General features: G+C 54.6%; 1 protein-coding gene across 1 annotated transcript in view; it reads right to left on the bottom strand.

Moving 5' to 3' along the window:
- Nucleotides 1-761, bottom strand: part of ATP13A3 (ATPase 13A3) — a 58,709-nt gene extending 57,948 nt beyond the window's left edge. The window contains exon 1 of the mRNA XM_086618722.1: nucleotides 742-761. The gene's annotated coding sequence lies outside the window, so the exon portion shown is untranslated. The remainder of the gene's footprint in view (nucleotides 1-741) is intronic.
- Between the last annotated feature and the right edge of the window lie 18,005 nt (nucleotides 762-18,766).

Below are 18,766 nucleotides of genomic sequence, written 5' to 3'. Positions count from 1 at the left end.
AAAGTACTCCATAACCTTTGTCAACAACAGCATAACGCACTGACTCATCTGCTGAAGAATGGATGAGACGCACCGAGTCGTCGTCTTGTACTTTGCTGGGAAAGTTTCCCTTTGGAACATGATCGCTAACGTTTCCCACCGACCCCGCCGCCACACGACACACTGACGTGCGCCCAAGTTGCGAAATGCTTTATGCAGCGGTGTTCCGTAACCAGCACCCGCGGGCAGAACGGGACGCTGGGCGGAGCGGACGGAAGAAGCGCAACCGGAGTTCTGCCCGAGCTGCCGAAGGTGCCAGCCACGGGGGCAGACGGGCGCCGCCGGCGCGAAGCCGGGCGGCGAGAGGGGACGGACGGGGAACCGCCGGGCTGCCAGGAAGGCGCCGCACGTGTCCGCAGACCGGCGGCGCGGAGACCCCGGGCACGCCGCGCACACGCTCTCGGCCGCACGCCCAGCCCTGCGCCGGGCGGCGGGGGCTGCCCCAGCCCGGGACTCGCTCCCAGGGGAGCGAGGGGCCGCTATTCCCGGCAGCGGCCCCATCACGACCTCCGCACCCGGGCCGGGCCGCCCTGCGGGGGCTGCTGCGGGCAAAGGAGATGCCGACGCGGCTGAAGGACGCTGCGTGCGGCCGCACCGAGCCCGAGGCGGCGGAGGCTGCGGGGCGCCGTTGGAGGCCCGGCCCGGCGCGGCGCCCCTCCCTCACCTGCCGGGCCGGGCCCGCCGCCCCACGGCCCCACTCACCGGCGGCACCCTCAGCTGAGCCCCATGCCGGCGGGGCGGGCGCGGGACCGGAGCGGGACCGGCTCTCCCCCGCCCCACCCCGCCCGCCCGGCGGCGCGCCCGCAGCTGCCTCGCGAGGCGCGACCGGATCCGCCGCCAACCGGCTCCACGCGCCGGCCGCGCTGGGCGGGGGCAGGGAGGGGCGCGGAAGTGACGTCGCCGCGACAAGCCCCCACCGTCACGCGCCGGAAGAGCGGTGTGTCGCGCGGCCCCGGGGTGGGGCGGGGCGGGGGAGGGGCGGGGCCTCGGCGGAGGGGGCGGGGCTTGGGCGGGGCGGGGGCAGGTGCGAGGCGCGGGAGGGGCGCGGTGGGTGCGCGGGGGGCCGTGACGGTCAGGGGGCCGCGGCCGTGGGGGGCTGCGGGGCGGGACAGGCCGGGGCGGGGGGTCCCGGGGGGCGCTCGGGATAGGCCGGGGAGCAGCGGGGGGCAGCGCCGGGGGTCTCAGCCGGGATGTCGCTGGGCGTCGGGCTGCAGGGCCGCACTGCGGGGCGGGAGCGGAGGCTCGTGGGGCTCCCCGGGAGGCAGGCGCTGGCTGTGGGGTGTCCTGCAGGCGCTGGGGGCTGGATGCTGCCGCTAAAGCTGCAGATCGGCCATCCCCATGGCGTCAGGGGACAGGTCCTCGGTTACCCTCCTGAGTTACCCCCAGGCCTCGATTGCTGTGGGATGGGGAGCAGCGCTGCTGCGGCTACTGGGAAGGACCTTCACAGCCTCTGTCGGAGGAGCTGACTGCGGCCGGGGCAGGCATTCACCCATGAACGGCAGTCAACTGCGAGCTTGGCAGTCAACCGTGGCGCCCAGAGGGGCAGACCACTGTGTAACTATGTATGACCATGACGTGTGTTACATAGTGTTGAGAGAAGGTGGTGAATGGCTCCTGGAAACCTCCTTGTAGGAGACGAATGTCCCCTCTGCGCACCCTGGGGCACTCCAGCAGAGGCACCACCCACTGAGGGCCCCCTCACAGACCCCAGCTCAGGTGTGGGACGCAACCCAGTCCCCCCAGTTTGGACAAGCCAGTGGGTTGCTCAGCTCCTCTTCCCCACAACATGGCAGTACCACCAAGGGGTCCTTCCACACCCAGCTGTCAGATACACTCCTGCTTTTAATAACCTGTCTCTACTTCTGTCAACTACCTTCACCGTTAGCTAACAATGCACTTACCTGGAAATGTAGTGTTGTCCAGGGAATGTGCCTAGCGCTCAGCTGCCCGTTATTTTCCTCATCGGCAGCTCTCTCCCACGTCACTGCTCTCCATGGCATGTTCAGCTGAGACTTGTGTATGCTCTCCTCTCAGCACCTCAAAGCCAGCGTTTAATATTAGGAAATTTGCGTTGTTCAAAAACGCCCAGCCAAGAAAGGCAGCTGGGGTGGCGTGCCTGGTGGCCCGCTCCAGTACTGTCCCACTCACACATCTCTCCAGACACTGTATCGGAAATTATTTTTACTGCTTCCAGGTAACATAAAAATACTCGATATTGTAAGGGCAAGAAGGGACACCTGCGTGACTTCACTAAACATACCCTCAGGTGGATGATGGGTTAAGTTTTCAGGTGCATCAATTAAAGATTTTAAAGACTGCCGTAAACCATTTGGAGGTCTGTAAACCACAGTAGGGTCTGTGTTTATTTTCACAGAGTACTATTTTTTTTCCAATACTTGTCCTCCATTGCAGATTAAGGGAGCCATGGACCACTGTATCTCACTGCATGCAATCCCAGCAGTGACTGAACGGGGCTACATTCATCTGGCAGAGCATTCCATTGCCCCAGCGGTGCTCTCAGCATCCCACATCAACTCCAGTGACCCCACAGCCCTGGGGTGAGTCAGCCCATGGGGATCCAGCAGGGAACTCTGCCAATAATGAAAAGGAAAGAAAAGGCATAGTTTTCTGTTGACCCAGTGAGACTGATGCACCGGGCAGGCATATGACCACTATTTAAGGGAACGAGAGGAAAAGAAAAGGAGAAACAAAACTCCCCCTTTCAGCAGCCGCCCACAGATCAGGCATAATACTGAGCTGCTCTGACTCAAATCAGAACGGTTGCCTTCCTTTACTCAAAAAAAAATTAAAACCTTCTATTTTCTGTTGATGTGTTAACTCTAGTACTGTCACGGTTTAATTCTGTGTTGACTGTATGCTTCAGTGCCCTCCTTACCAGCTCAAAGGCTGGTGGCAGCCCAGCCAAGCTTCAGTTCCTGCTTACTTGGGACACATCAGTTACTGGTTTTTATGTAATGACTCAGCCATCGCTTCTCCTGATTCTTTGGAAATTCACAGTAATGCACTAAGAAATCAGTACTAAGGGTTTGGTGATGATCTTAGGCAATTTTTAAAATACTTTTGCATGCAATTTTAAAGATAGGCATTAGCCAGCGGTTTTCATTCACTCTGATTACACGTGGAAGACAAAAATACCTCCGATTAAATATGGGGACATTGTTCTGTCCATTTTCCAAATAAAGAACCAAAAAATTTACTGAATATTTTCAGCTTTTTCCCACTGAACTTTTATTGTCTTTGTCTAACATCCAACCTAAGTTACTGCTAGGATTTTATTTGTGCCTCAAGGAAATGCCACTGAGAGGTGATCAATGGTATTGGCCATATATATTTTCACTGAATTTCCCTAATTCATTACCTCTGTTTGCAAAATGTTCATCTACCCATTGCTATCAACTTGCCAAATTTCCACCTATATACATCTTTATTGTTGCCTATACCTCCCCTTTTGAGGACGATGTTTTCTTTTATTTTAAAACCAGAAAAGCCTCCTTTGGCGACATTGAAATTGTGAGCATTTTGAGTTAGCACATTGGTGAAGAACTCCCTCAATTTCCATTCAGAGCATTCTGAAGCATTTCCTCAGCTCGCTTTTGCTCTTAACTGCTTATAGTCTTGCAAACTCAGCAGCAGTGTCCCCAGTAGAGTCACATGAAGGCAGGGACATTGAAATGGGCACCGTTCTACCTGGATATTGCTGGAAAGAGAAAAATAGAGGCAAAACACGTAAGCATAAGTGGCAGACGCCCATACAGACCTAGAAACATGACTATGAGGAGAAGTCAAAGAGGAGATTTTTTATTTTGGACTAAGTATCGACTCAAAGGAAAAATATTATGAAGTTATTAGTGCTATTAAACAGAAGCTCTTATTCTGTCATTCTCTATTACTAATAAGAGTAAAAAAGATTTGCTTTGATACATACATTTCTATGTTCTTCATCAAAATTCCTTTAGTCATTTTCAATTAAAGATAAACTTCTCATCACATTTTTCAACCCATTGCATATTCTAATGTATTATCTTTATCCCCATTAGAAGGTTTCCTTTAGCACCTAATTGCTTTTCTTTTTTTCAGTCGCTGGCAAATTTGAACTCGTTTATTACTTCACAAACCTCAAACCATGCAGGCTTTTATTAATTCAGAGATTAATTTTGTGGTTGGCACATTCCCTCCACCCATCTCCTTAAGCTGTTTCTCAGCTGCTTTCCAGCTCTCTTGGCATCACTCTGGTTTGTGCCACTGGAAGTGCCTGGCAAGCTCGGCTCTCCCGCAGCATTGCCGGCTGCAGCTTCTCTAGGGAAGGGACAGGTCACAGGACATCACAAGTTAGTTCTAGGTATACACCTAGAACTTATGGTGTTCAGTGCTTTTAAAGCATCAGGTGTTCAACTAGGTAGAAACAAGGAAAAAAAATACAAGAGAAACAACAGTTTTTTCTCTGTTCAGTTCACCTTAGTGAGACTGGTTAACAGGAGGAACTGAGCCAGAAGAGCACACAATTCAGCAGAGCCACCACTTCTAGAAATGTTATGGCCCTTCACTGCCAGTGTAATTCTTCGAGACTTTGCTCAGTGACGTGGGAGCAGGCGAGCAGCTTGGGGCTCGAGGACAGAAGGAGCAGTAAGTAGTCCCATGACTATTTTGATTTCATAGTTACGTATATTCCACCTGAACCTGAACTCTGTACAGGTCCCACAGTAAAACTTATCAGCTCCTTTACAGCTTTCTGTGACTGGAACATTTTTTGCAGGTAATATTTCTTGGTTGCTCCCTCCCACCACCTTTTCCCCAGTGTCAAGGGTGTACGCTCTTTTCCGTGTCCGGCTTCGCCCCAGCAAACCCTGTGTTCTCCCAGGTGAGGCACAGATGTGCTGAGCAGAGCTCATTAGGTGTAAGACATTTAGTGAGTCTCAGGCTGACTAATCACATTTTATGTGCTTTCCTAGTCTGAATGTGTCCACTGTTATCTCTCATCTTAAACTGTAAATCCTGGAGGGCAGAGACCGGCTTTGTTACCTGTTCTATATTACTCAGCCAGTGGCAGGGAGTGGCCAAGAATTCTACATGCTTCGGTGGTACACAGCATAAATATCATTTTGCTTTAAGGACATTTGCCAAGTTTTCTCCTTTGCGCACAATTGCTAAATCAACCAGGACAAGAACCTATCTGGAGATCACATTTGTGTACAAAAATCTATCTCGTGCCAAAACTAAGATATCCAAGTAGCAGAGAAAATAAATCAAAACCTACTGTTTATTTATTCAGTCTCTTTAATGTGTATATATTAGCATGCCCCACCCTGCCTTTTCTGGTAGTGCTGTATAAATATGTGCCTTAGCTCAGAGGAGGCTGTGGCACCCACCTCCACAGCGCACAGGCACCCAGCTGGCCACATCAGGTCCCAGATGTCACAAGCACACCTCTGCTAGCCCTGTGCCACCAAGCCCTCCCTGGGGACAGCCATGGGGCCTCCTGTGGGACATCTCTGGCCCTGTTTGTTTGACTTTCCTGGCAAAGATGCTATATGCTTAGAGGATGAAGTCCCCCTGGCCCACTCTCTAATCCCCATACATCCTTAGGCAAATAAAAAGGGGCTGAGAGTAGACAAGGCTCCATGCCTTCCCTGAGTCACTATGGGGAAGGAATTGGCTGTGGGTGGACGTGGCATTCCTCTTCCTACTTTGCCTTATTTTCCGTGACCTCAGTTGCTTGCAGACTCTGCCAGATGAGATTTTCAAGTTCGGTAGGTTGGCAGCAGCAATGGCATCACTGACATGCTGGGCTCTCGGACACGAGCGTGGGATCTGCACGGGAACACCTGACTCTTGAACTGAGTGCCAGAGCTCATGAACGCACAGAGAGGTATATGGTGACCATGAAATGGTGGTTAGCAATCTGCAATTACAGTTTCACTCTTCAAGAAGATGAGTCACACTTAGTTGAAAGCCACAAGTCTTTAAGTCTCCTTTGAAAGCTCCTTAAACTACTTTGGCAAGCCTGAGTTGTTAAACAATTTATTATCACTTCTCTGCCAGAAGAGCTTGTGAAACAGCTTAAAGAGCAAATTGTACAAAGTGCCCAAGATTGTCACAGATGAAGCCTCTCTTTTCTCTTGTGCCACCCAATCCTTTTCCCCACTCTTTCCCCAGACATCCAGATCTTCTTGGTTTAAAATAGCTTGGCTAGTTATTTCCATTACAACAGCAGCATATCTAATAAGTCACATGCCTGCAGCAGCAGGCAGAGTGAAAGGGGAATTCATTGCTCCATTTACTTGAGCAAGATCTTTAATAGTCACTTTTTATAGTAGATGGAATAAATAATACTGTGCTTTCCCATTCCTCTCGCTAGCCCCATGACTGCCGTGGGAAGCAGTAAAGGAGGTCACTGGTTAACAGGAGGAACTGAGCCAGAAGAGCACACAAGGAGAGGAGCTCCACCCACACCGATGGTCAGCATAAACACAACACTAGGTAACCAATTTACAGGTAAACTGCCCCAGGACAGCTAAGAAAAATAGAGCAACTATCTAAACAGAACTAAAAAATAAAAACACAACAGAACAGGCAAACCTCAAACACAAGACTCTTGAGAAACCATCACTTTTACCTGGCAGAGTACAACTGGCAAAGGCCAAGCACTCAGGCATTTATTATTTGGCTGCAACCAAGGGGACTGTGAAACAAATCTGTCTCTCATTGCCCACCCAGCACAGAGGACAGATTCAAGCCCTCTGGCAGCTTTCCTAGCTGGAGAAGGAGATATCCTCGCCAGCTGAAGAATGCACACACACCGCTAATGGACCTCGCCATCTAGCAGCACGATGTTTTGATTTCATATTAGAATTGCTTGAAAATAGGGCTTTTAATACCTCTATTGTTGTACATTTCTCCCTCAAAGTATGTTTAAAGGACTTAATCAGACTCATTTCCTTAATTTCACGCATATCTCTGAAAATGTATTATCCCAGGCTGATGGCATCAAAGAGTGAATTAGGAATAAAGCCAAGTGAATAAAAACAAAGATATTTCCTTTCGGTTACTGTGCTGCCTTCACAGGCTACAGAGCATTAGAGCTGCTGAAATACCACCGGCACATTCTTCAAGATCTGCGAATTAGTGCCTTACTTTCATACCCTTGGCGGGAAGCGAGGACACAATCCCTGTTACACTCAGCCCGACAAGGGCCGTGCTGCGATGAGGAGCTTTAGATCTGCAGCACTGGAAAAATGCCTTTGAACTATTGCTGTTCGGGTTCCCAGTTTCTGAGACATACTTATCACAGCAAAGCTCCCCTATTGAACAAAAAAGGCAAACCCTGGCTTTGATTTTCTTTTTTTTTTTTACAGCATATGCAACGCTTGCTTTCACCTTCTGTCCTTCAATATCAATTGCAGAGAAGCAGCAGCTCTTGCAGCCACCCTGGGCCAGGCTGAAGGTCCATGCAGACCACTGTCCCGTCCATCTCTGATGGGAGCCGGTCCAGAGCGGGCAAGCATTGCAGTAAGAAGCTGAAGTGCTCTGAAACCCGGGGTGAGGAGACAGCTTGCGTCCATCAGGGAATCAAACACAAATCTCCCTTTTACCGCCATGCCACAGGGGACCGCGACATGGGCAGGACGGGAGCGTTTGGCATCCACAGCTTCTCCAGGGGTTTACCACAGATCTCAAAGCAAAGATACCCCTGTCCTGCCAGGTTAAGGAACAACTCCTAATCTCTGCTGCGCCTGGAGACAGGACACGATTTTAACAGTGTGGCCCAGGGCAGAGCAAGCAGAGTTATTGCTTAAGTTCTCACAGCACCTCCTGGGAAACCACTCAGCAGACCGGCAGTCCATGCTGTTACAACAAAGCGGAGGGCTGGGAAGCCTTCCTTCTGCTCTGTGCTCCCCAGAGCAAGGCTGGGCCGTGCCTACTTCCAGAGAGCACAGGGGGCCAGAGCCTGTGTGTGTCTCCTCGCCTTGGCATGGTGGCTCGGAGAACGAGGCTGAGCAGGTTACGCTGTCTGGTTATTTGGCCGACAGTCATCCTCATTAGTAACTTTTTTGTCTCTGTTATTTCAGCTAAACAGGCAAAGTCCACAAGTTTATGACGGTGTGAGAAGCTATGCTTCTGCAATGCCCTGTGCCGCCTCACCGGCTCCTTCTTTGCCCCGCAGAGCGGCACCACCGCTGCCATCAGGACCGGCATGCCCAGCACCACCGGGCCTGGCACCGGCTGGAACAGAGCAGGAGCTAAACGTGCTGATGGGCAAAGAATATCTTGCGCGAAGGCCAGAGAAGCTCAGCTCACCCACAAGACACTGAAAAGCAGTTTCCAGGCAGGCAGAAGGCCTTGGGAACACAAAGCAGCACAGCCTCATCACCGCGGAGCAGCAAGCAGCTCTGCACAACAGATGCCTGCTGCTGGCCCGGGTGAGGTGCTCCCGTGCACTGGGCACAGCAGCATCTGAAGGCTCCGGCTTGTGAGAGGCTTGGAGAAACCCAGGGCTACCTGCCCCAGAGCCCAGGTCCGGGGGTCCTGCCTCCAGCTCTCCTGCCTCCCTGAGCTGCCCAGACGAGGCGGGGCAGCATCCCCAGCACAGCAGCCCAGTTCCCCCGCACCGGGGAGGCTGGGTTTGCTGGCAGACAGCAGCACCCCAGAGCATGGGGCAGGGTGGGCAGCAGGCGGAGCTGCACAGCCACAGAGCCCCGAGGCTACAGCCAGCCCCACACACAAACATGCATGAACCAGCCTTACGAAACACAAGGTGAGATCATGTCTGAGGTTCATTTTGCTTTTCTGGACTACAGATGTTAGAAGTTACCTGCTTTTCCTTTGCCCCTGCTTCTCAAGCTGCACTGCCCAGGCTCCCTCCATCTCTGCAGTCTGTCCTCAGCAACAGCTGGGCCTGGAGACAGTGCTGTGAAGAACAAGCCACCAAGGACAGTCACTTGTTGACCAGACCCAAGGCTTTCCATGCCCAGCCATGGTAGCATCATGACAGAGCTTGGCACTGCTGCAGCCTGACAGAAATAGGCAGCTCTGAGCTTTCTCCTTCTCCCAGCCCACACCACAGGACAGCATCTGTGCTGCTCTCCCACCCATAGCTCAGCAGGGGGGCAGCTCCAAAGCTACGCCTTCTGTGCAGCAGCTATTGCTAAACAAGAAGCTCTTGGACCCTTTCCACCATCCCTTGCCCTCTAGGCTCCTTTCTTTTCCATCTGTAAGGTATTAACATAAAAACCAACTAATTACTTTTGCAGCTCCACCCTAATGAAGCAAGCTCATCCACCTCCTTGGGTCGGGTCATGCCCTGGCAGTCAGCTGGATGCTTGATTGCTCCAGACACCTCTTGAGGCTCTGCAGACAGTGCATGCTTCCAGGGCATGAGGAGACAAGTGGTTGTTGAGTAGCTCTGGGGTGAAGCAGCTTCCAACCCCCAGCCCCAGGCTGGGTAAGTGGCAGAATGCCCTTGGTAGCTGGGAAACCTGAAAGGAGGACTGCGCAAGGAAGAGGGGTGCTTGCGTGACAGCACGTCCCACCTGCTGACACACGCGTGTGAAGCTATGCACCCACGTGCACGTACCTGTGCACCACACTGGGGCTTCAGCAGCCTTCCTAGGAGGCAGCATAGCACGCGCTGGTGGAGACCTCCACAAAGGGCTGTGTCCAGGGGGCGGATGTTCTTGGGGCCCTTGAAGGCTTCCTCCAAGACATCTGGCCATGCTGCTCCAGCAGCTGTGCCTGACACCCAGGGACCCAGCTGGATGCTCCTTCCCTCCTGTTCACAGCTACAAAACCAGCAGATGTGAAGGTCCCTTTTTGAGCTCAAAGCGGATGAGCTCAAGTCACCCTGTGGAGCAGTGGATGTCCAGCAAACATACCAAAGTCACTAGGCCTGCCCAAACCCGACCTGGTGCCAGCCCTGTCCCTGGCCAGGCTGGTGACCTCGGCCGAGCGCAGCATCCCCTGCACCCCTCTCGGGGAGGGGGAGCTGAGCACACAGATGCAGCTGCAGCCCCTCAGGAAAAGCCTCCTCCAAGCATTCCCACCCTGGCCATTGTTTTGGGAATGGCTGGAAAATGTCAGCAGGGCGCTGGGTGCGGGTGGGGGGGCCAGGAAAAAGGAAAAACAGATGATTAGATTTTTTTTTTTAAATCAGCCAATAAATTATATTAACTTTTCCATTGACCTTTTGTCAGGTCACATTATCAGACTGGTGAATGTGGTTCATGAAGATAGTATTATGCTCAGGTTTCAAACTGTGCAGAAAGTGCATCCCAAGCAATATGCCAAAATGGAAACGTTGGCTCCACTGAAGGAGTGTGCTGCTCAGTGGCAGGTCTGCATGTTACCCTCTCGAGGAAGGCTAGATCCAGCACCTACAAATATTATAGGTATTATTAAAAAGGCCTGGTTCCCAGGGAGTCTGGGGATTTCCTAAGGTCTGGCCTTGTCATTGATGCCATTTACTACTTGCTTCTTGAGATTGTGGTGGCACCAGAGCTGCCTGCGGACATACTGGCTTGCAGCAGGCGGCTGAGATGGCCTTCCTGCCCGTGCCTGGCCAGTGAGCCACAGTACGGACAGCCAGGGACGGGGACGAGCAGCTTTCCTTGGCCAGGGCATGAACACCAGCCTCGCACCACTGTGCCAGCTTTCAGAGGGGGTAACATTCAAAGCTTGGGAGGGGAGAGGGTGTGAGGGTACAACTACATGCCTTGGGTGCCTGCAAGGGTGTGGGGTGGCACTGCTGATCCTGGCTGCCCCAGCCTCAGGGGGGGTCTACCAGGTGTCGGCAGGACTGTGGCATCGTGCTGTGTCGCATCATCTCCATATCACGAAGCCAGCAGCGATGGCTCCTCGTGCAGCCGTGGCACCTTCCAGGAGTGCCAGCAGGGAACAAGGAGCGTGCCGGCCTGTGAGAGCTCAGCGAGACCCTGCTCTACCCCTCAGACCGTGGCCCCAGCGCAGACAGAAGTCTTCTCTCACCCCCTGCCAGACCAGCAAGGCCAAAATTAGCCTCCCCTGTGTGTGTGCTGGGTAGAAGAGCCACAATTGTATCTCAGGAAAGCATTATTGTACTCCACGAGCCCTATCTTATCAGTGAAAGGAAAATGGGACTTTGACAAATTGCCTCTGTCGCAGCGGGGGTAAGCACATGATTTTTGGTAATCGCCCACCCTGGCCACAGCAATGCCGCAGCCACTATTGTTCCTGGCCCCAGCGCTGCGCTGTGCAGGGTCTGGACAGCCACGACCCTCCCGAAGGCAAAAGAGCATGTGGGGCCCCGGCCACGCTCGCATTTTGGCTGCGCCCAGTGCATTGTGTTTGCAGCCCTGGTGGGGATGCTGTTGGAGTTAGATTGATCCCTTTATCAGGAGCCTTCAAGTGCTGATAAGGTGACATCACCCACCCAGGAGCAGGGACTTGAGCTCTTTTTCGAGGGGAGATGGTTATCAGCAGGCTCTGGCAGGGCTGCACTCTTCAGCCCCGCAACTGGAAGCAGAGCCACTGACACGATAGGAAGGGTTTGTTTTCCTTTGCACAATGGCTGCTCAGATCCTGTCCAAAAGCCGTGCAGGGCACTTCAAAGGTGCTCAGCTTTATGGGGGACCCAGTGCAACCAGCAGCTGTCATGCCCCTGGGGTGCTCAGCCTGGCTCCAGGGACAGCTCAATTCCTGAAACACCAGTGGCAACAGAAGGCACATTGTTCTCAGTCCCAGGGCAAAGAGGACCCTTTCCTGAAGAGCTTGTGTCATCTCACCAGGAAGCCCAAGAGCAGTCCATGAGCCTGTCTTTGCTTGCAAAGCATCCCTGCAGGGAGGAGAGCAGGTCACTCCTCCTGCCATCTCTCCACTTCTCCCTGCTGCGGCTGGGAGGACCAAAAAAAAACCTCTTGAAGGGATCCAGATACTCTACAAACCACGTGCCCTGGCACAGCAGGGAGCAGCGGGTGCTCAGCTCACCTCTGCTGCAAGCCACAGGGCAGGAGAAGAACCAAAAAGCAGATGTGATGTCCATCAGGACAGCCAGCACGAGCCCCCAGTGGTGTCCCACAGGGGACACTTGCCTGGCAGGGGTAACAGCACGGGGGCCACACCAGCTGTACACAGCCAGCCTCATTGTGTGACTGCTCGTGCAACGCGTGGCTGCAGTGGGTCCGGTTTGGTAGCAGCGCTGGGAATGCTGCCACACGTTCTGCACTGGGAACAGCTCTGCATCCCCCCGAACATGACTGTGGTTGCTGGTGGGGTGATCTCCATCAGAGGTGCTGGTGCCAGTGGTCGCTCCCCAAACACCACAGCAGAAGCAGCCACTGAGGGCTACAGAGTGGGCAGAGAGGTTACAGAAAACCACACTGTGCAACATCTGCCCAGTGTTATGGTGCTTTGTACCCTTTTCGGCCCTGCTGCCAGGTCCTCCTTCCCAAGGGACAGACTGCCTGGTGCTGCAAGCATCACAGCCATCTGACCAAAGCTGCTGCTGTCCTGATTCCTCCACATCTCCTGCACTCTGTCCCTATGCCTACAGCTCATCTCTCTGCTTTCCAGAGCTGGGCCGTCAGCGTAAAATCAAAGGGGACTGAATACAAGCCCTAAAAGGGCTGAGAGCTCTGATGCTCCCTCACTGCACCCCAGGGCAGAGAGCAAGTGCAGCCGCTGCAGAGCTTCAAACAACAGTAACGTGATATTCCTGAGCCCCAGATCCCTCTATTTGCCCAGGTCCCTGCAGACTGTGACATCCCTTCCTGCAGCCTGAGCAGACACCATCGCACCCTTCACAGCGCCCATCCCAGGACCCCCACGAGAAGGGAGCAGGCACCGTCCTGCCAGGCACAGCACCCATCCTGCTGCTGTCCCAAGTTCAAGTGTTCGTGATGGGACAACAAGCAGCACTTGGGGCAGACCAGAAGCTCAGCTCTGGGGACGAAGCAGAGCAGGGTGACCTCCTGCAGCCCACCCTGCTGCTCCCAGCAGCCCCAGCCTGAGGGCTTCCTGTGCCGGAGGGGCAGCCCTGGCCGGCCTCTGTGAACTCCTCTCATCATTCATCCCAGTCTCACTGCCCAAAATAGCCCACAATGATTTAAATTTGGGCTTTCTCCGAGTGTGCAGGCTGTAGTCTGAGCTTGTCTCTGGCTGGTTTCGTTTCAGAGTTCCCTGTCCCTGAGCTCCGAGATGCAGAAAAGACACTCGTCCTTTCCTTTCCTCTGCTGCCCCAATTGATGGTACCCACCCCACCATGTCCCCTCCTCAGGACAGGACATCTATTCAGAGGCTCGCCCCATTTAGTCATTCCTTATTCAGATGCCATCCACGCCCCTTGCTGTCCTCACTCCTCTTCTCATGGCCTACACAGCTCTGGTGCTATGGAGGATGCCCAGCACTGTACACACACCAGCATGGCATGGATTCACTTGCAATCCATACACTAGCAGCTTCCACGTGGCATCATGCTTCCGTGACCAGCCTCCTCTGCAGCAGCAGCTAACCCTGCTCCCAGCCCTGCCCATCTGGACATGTTCTCTGTCCCTGCCTCCACTGCTCTGACATGCCACATAACCTGTCACTCTGTCCCCCAGCCACTCAGCAGTGCTAAACCCCTTCAGCGCATTCTGGCACCAGCTTCCAGATTTCATACACCCAACAATTGCGTATCGCTAGCAGATCTTGCGGCCTCGCTTTTCTCAGCTCTTCCAGAGCATTTAAAGTAAGATTTATTGTGTCAGTGTGTAAATGAAGGACACGGATGGGCCCATGGGATGGAGCAGGAGCAGGGGCAGACCAGGTTACCTGTTGCTTCAAGACTCATTGCAAAGCACCGCAAACGCTGCTGTGCTGTGCACCCGCTCAAGGGCTGCACACACCATCTGCACCCGGACGGCTCGGGAGATCCCGGCTTGTGCAGACGTTCTCCTGCCGCTTTTGAAAGTGGCCAAGGTGCCCACCCCACAGTCTGCAGCGGAGACTTTTGTTTCACTTCAGGTTATCTTATCGCCATAGGAAAGGCAATACAGCAGAAGAATTTCCTTTACTTTGTTTCCAGCCTTTCCATTGTCTGGTGTCTGGATTTCTGAGCCTCACAACTCGGCAATTCGCTCAGGCCGGTGGAAACATGAACGTGGGCACTACTTACCGGCAGGAGCTCTGCAAACGCGCCTTTTGCTGCTGCAGGGAAACTGAGCAGGGTCTGGCAGCCCTGGGGCCCATCCTCGCCCTACCAAGCCTCACCTCGTTTAGGAGCCGTGCATTTGCCACTGCCCGAGGCAGGTGCCAGCTCAGTCACTCACCTGGAGGGATGGTAGTGCCCGGCAGCATGGCTGATGAGATCTGACTATGGCATTGAAACATCACAGTCTCTCCTTTCTTTCTTCCTTCCAATTTATTTAGCTGGAGCAGAGCCCAGAGGCCAGGGCAAGATGGGTGCCATTGGGAAGCAAGGACAGCTACAAGCCACCAGCCCTGCAGAAAAGACTGTGAGTCACACCATCAGCCCAGGGCTACAGCAAAGGCTCTTTCCCTGATGTGCTCCTTGTAGGAGCCACCATCACCCATTCTGGGACAAAGAGCTAAGCTCTGGCTGCAGGGAGCAAACTGGCCCCAGTTGTGCACTCCACTGCTCTCCTGTGCAGAAGCCCTTCTCTTCTCTTGCACTCTGTAACAGCCAGGAACAGGAGAGCAGCCAGGCAGGTCCCCAAGTCCCCATCCTGGATCCTCTTGCTCCAGGTGAGTGTCCAGGGCACCCAGGGCTTCCCCTCCTAGCATCTCGGGACTGGGGCACAAGGATTTGAAAGGTACAGATGAGGTTTAAGACAAAGCAGTGCTTCAAATGCAATGGATCCATCAGTGTGGGCTGTGGGGTCCGGGGGATCCCCACCCTGAAGCTGCAGCCTCGCCAGTGCATGTGGGGCCCGAGGCACTTGAACGCGCCCAGCGCCGTGAATACAAACTATTTGCTCCCTCCTGACCTTTGCGTGGGCTCCTACCTTTCTGCAGCTTCCTCTGGTCTGCACCACACATATTTTGAGGCACAAAATCAGCCCAGGGCAAGAAATTCACCTTCCCGTCACGGGAGTTGGCAGCACTCTCCCTTATGGCAGCCAGCAGGGACAGACAGTGTCTGCCAGGCAGCCCACAAGCAATGGGTCAGACCCGTGTACAGCACTTAAGACATATATAACCTTCCAGATGGGTTTCTGTCTCACTGGTCTCTGGCTCACGGTGCCAGTGTTTGGCTGCAACCAGGAAGCATGGCAGCGGGAAGCCACAGTGGACTGTCCTTGTCTCCTGCCTTTTTGGGTGGGTCAGGAGGCTTCAATTCCAGAGTCTGCTGAGCCTGTAACCCCCAATGCTGAGGAAAACACCAGCCCAACAAAAGGGGAGACAAGACTGCTGGGTTTAAACCCAGTAGTGAGGCTGCGCCTCTCCCGCAGCCACAGCCCCAAGGAGTGCAGCCAACAGTGGTGGGGAAGGGGGAGACCCACACCCCATTACAGCAGGACAAGGGTGAAAGGAGATGCTGGAAGCTGTCGCTGCTCCACCCAGGCAGTGCTCCAGGCACGGCACCCCAGGGTTCATCACCTCTCCCAGGGGAGCCCTAAGGAAGCACCTTCTGCTGTGCACTGCTTGCTCGGTCAGGGGCACGGGTGCTTGAGGTGTCTCAGAGGGGCTGCAGGTTGTCCGAAGGTGCTTGGGCACAGCACAGAGTGAGGCTGAGCAGCAGGGCTGGGCCGGCTCCACTGCACCATCATGTCTTCAAAGTCCCACTGCAAAGAGAGGGGCTCAGGCAGTGCCACAGCCGGTGCGAGGGAGCCCTGGGCAGCACCAATCCCTCCGGCAGCACCAGGCCTGCGCCACCTTTTCCCAGAAAGGGGAATTGGCTACATTTGAAACTAGAAAGTATTTGTTTCTCCTTTTCTCCACAACAACAGGCAAAGCTCAGAGGGGAACAACACTGGTTTCCATTTGTCTCACATGCTTCCCTCCCTGCCGGGGGAAGCATGAGGAGAGGGCTCAGGAGCACGCGAGGTGGTGGCCAAGTGAGACGTGGAGTGTCAGGAGAGGGAAAATCCTGTTTCCTAGGACCCCCACAACAGCGGTTCCCAAGAATCCCCATGCACTGCCGCGAACACAGCTGGTTCTGAGAGCCACCAAGCAGAGACATCCCTTGCCAAAAACCCTGTGGAGCCCCAGATGAATCTTGTCTGATTTCACCAACACCACCCAACACACAGGGGCTCCGCAGAGGCTTCCAGCTTCCCTTTGCTCTGTGCAGGCAGCAAAAGCCTGGCCGGACCACAGGAGCTTCCGGTCGGGGTACCACAATGTTTCTGTTTCTTTGCCTCGACTGCTATGACTCTCAAGTGACCTGGGGTTCCGAGGGAGACGTTTCCAGGAGAGCAAACCCAAGCCTGCTCCACCCAGCGAGCACATCCCTCCCTCCCGACACCACCCACGGGACAGACCCTTTTCCCACAGTCACAGCAAGAAAAACACGGGCAGAGTTCCTCTGACTCAGGAGCAGTTTCTTTTCCTCATGTCCTCACCATGACCTCTCTTCATGTCCCAAGACGTCTTGGGCACCTCAGGCATTTAGCCCTGAGAACTTGTACTCTGAGGTGCCCTGGGGAGCTGCTCCCTGCCTCTCTCCCAGTAGCCCAGTGGTATTTTTCCCCAATATTTCTGCTGCAAAAGGGAAAAAAATGAGAAGAAATTCAGGAAAAAAGCCAAACTAAAGCCACCGTGGGGGGGGGGGTGGCAGAGCACAACACTGCTCCTCGCAGACCCATAGGGTTGAGGAACCTGCTAGGGCCGGGCAATGGCTTTAAGCTCATAGGAGCAGGGAAGGAGCTTTGAGCAGAGAAAAAAAAAAGGCTGCTTCTTACTTTAAAGCAACAGAGTTTCAGGACAACCAGGAAAGAGCTGCTTAACTTGAGCAGAAACAGCCTGAGAGGCCCTGGAACCAGCTCCTGACTTGCCAGGGCAAGAGCCGCTCTGCTCACCGTGGTCCTCTTGACCACCTGCTTGAGCAGGCTGGCTGGGAACTGCTGGTTTGTGCCCTGCTCCGCAGGGGCGGTGCAGGGAGACTCCCTGGGGACCTGCACCTCCTCTGGGATCCCTAACTGCAAGGGAACTCAACGCTGCTGCACTGGGGACCAACACTGTTGTTCTCCCTCCGCCTTGGAAAGGCCGGCCCCTAACGGCAGGAGAGAAGGATTTCAGCCTCCTCCAGAGGAATAACAAAGTATTTTTGGACTAGGCTGTGACTGCAAGAAGCCAGTGGCAGCCCCTTGCAGCGGGACTCCCTGGTGCAAAAGTCATCCCGCTGATCCTCGTGCTGAGACGTCAGGAAAAGATCAGAGAAACCTGACCGTGACCTTGGCCAGCCGCATGGCCTGGTCTGCAGATGGGAAAAGGACTTTTTTGTCTAATGCTGGCTCTGCAAAGCTGAGGGAAGCAAAGCTTGTACATCACCTGCCATGTACTGCTGTGTTAGAAGAGCCATGGCGCCCCACAGCAGAGGAGCTCAGGGATTAGCAGTTGGTGAGTGTATCCTGGCATCCCCCTCGCTTGCTCGCCTACAACACTTCCATTTTCAGAGATGCATTTACCACGTGGTCTTGAGCCAGGCTGCCAAAATCCTCCCTCCCCAGGTCCAGCACCCCAGGGCAGCAAATCAGCACCTCGGCAAGCAGGTATGGGTCCCACGGCCACAGCAGAAGGCAGGTAGGGAGCTGCAGGGTGTCCCCACGGGGCACAGGGAGGTTTGCCCATCTGGATACCGAGCTGACTGGCGAGCAGCAGTCCAACGGCATTGCAGATGTGGCCCAGGAAGCCATACAGGAGGCAGAGGGCAGACGCTTCTGCCGGGCCTGCCGTGGGCAGCCGCAGGACAGCCTGGGACAGAGGGATGGGCTGCTCCAGGGATGTCAGAGCAGAGCAGTCCCCTGCAGCCCAGCCCAGCCCAGCCCCGGGGAGTTACAGCGAGCAGGCAGCAATCCAGCACAGCGCGGCCACGATCCAGAGCCCCCAGGACACGCAGCCCAGCTCCCCAGCCAGGCAAGGCGCTGGCCAGGCGGCAGAGCCCTCATGCCCCGTGCCCCGAGCCCCCCGCATGGCTCGGCCCGAGAGCCCCCGGGCAGGGAGAGCCACCGCTGGGCTGCCAGCACTGTCCCGCAGGGACGGCAGCCGGTAGCACCCTCCACCCGCGGTGCAGCACCCAGTGGCTCTCCCAGGGTAGAAAGTGCCACATGCTGCTGGAAGCGGACCCCGGGCCGGTCTGGGGCTCCCTAACTGGGCAGGAGAGACCTGGAGGGGAACGGAATCTCCAGCTCCTGCCCTGCAGGGAGAACTGTAGTTCATGATGCAAGCGCAAGATATTGTAAAAGGGAATTTCAGCTTCAAACCACATTCACAGGCTCTGCGCTTCTTCTGCGGGTATCAGTGCAGCAGGTAACGACATCAGCCAGGAAAACAAACTGCTTCCATTATAAAGCAAAGTCCCCTAAAAGGGGAGGCAGACTGCTGGGGTGCTGAAAGTGCTGCTGATCCAAAAGAATGGACTGGAACCAGTTGCAGCCCACACGCTCCCTCTATATGCATAAGGTGCTTTAAGAAAACAGCACTCAGAAGTGGAAACTTGCCTTCTGCAGAAAGCAACCGGAGCAGCAGAGAGAGGCTTATTCAGCAGGTGGTCAGGGCGAAACACAATGTCTCCTCT

Source organism: Tauraco erythrolophus, chromosome 11 (assembly GCF_009769465.1).
Source record: "Tauraco erythrolophus isolate bTauEry1 chromosome 11, bTauEry1.pri, whole genome shotgun sequence".
In the NCBI taxonomy this organism is placed as follows: Eukaryota; Metazoa; Chordata; class Aves; order Musophagiformes; family Musophagidae; genus Tauraco; species Tauraco erythrolophus.
Note: the sequence above shows the minus strand (reverse complement) of the source record. Positions and strands in the feature narration are given on the sequence as shown.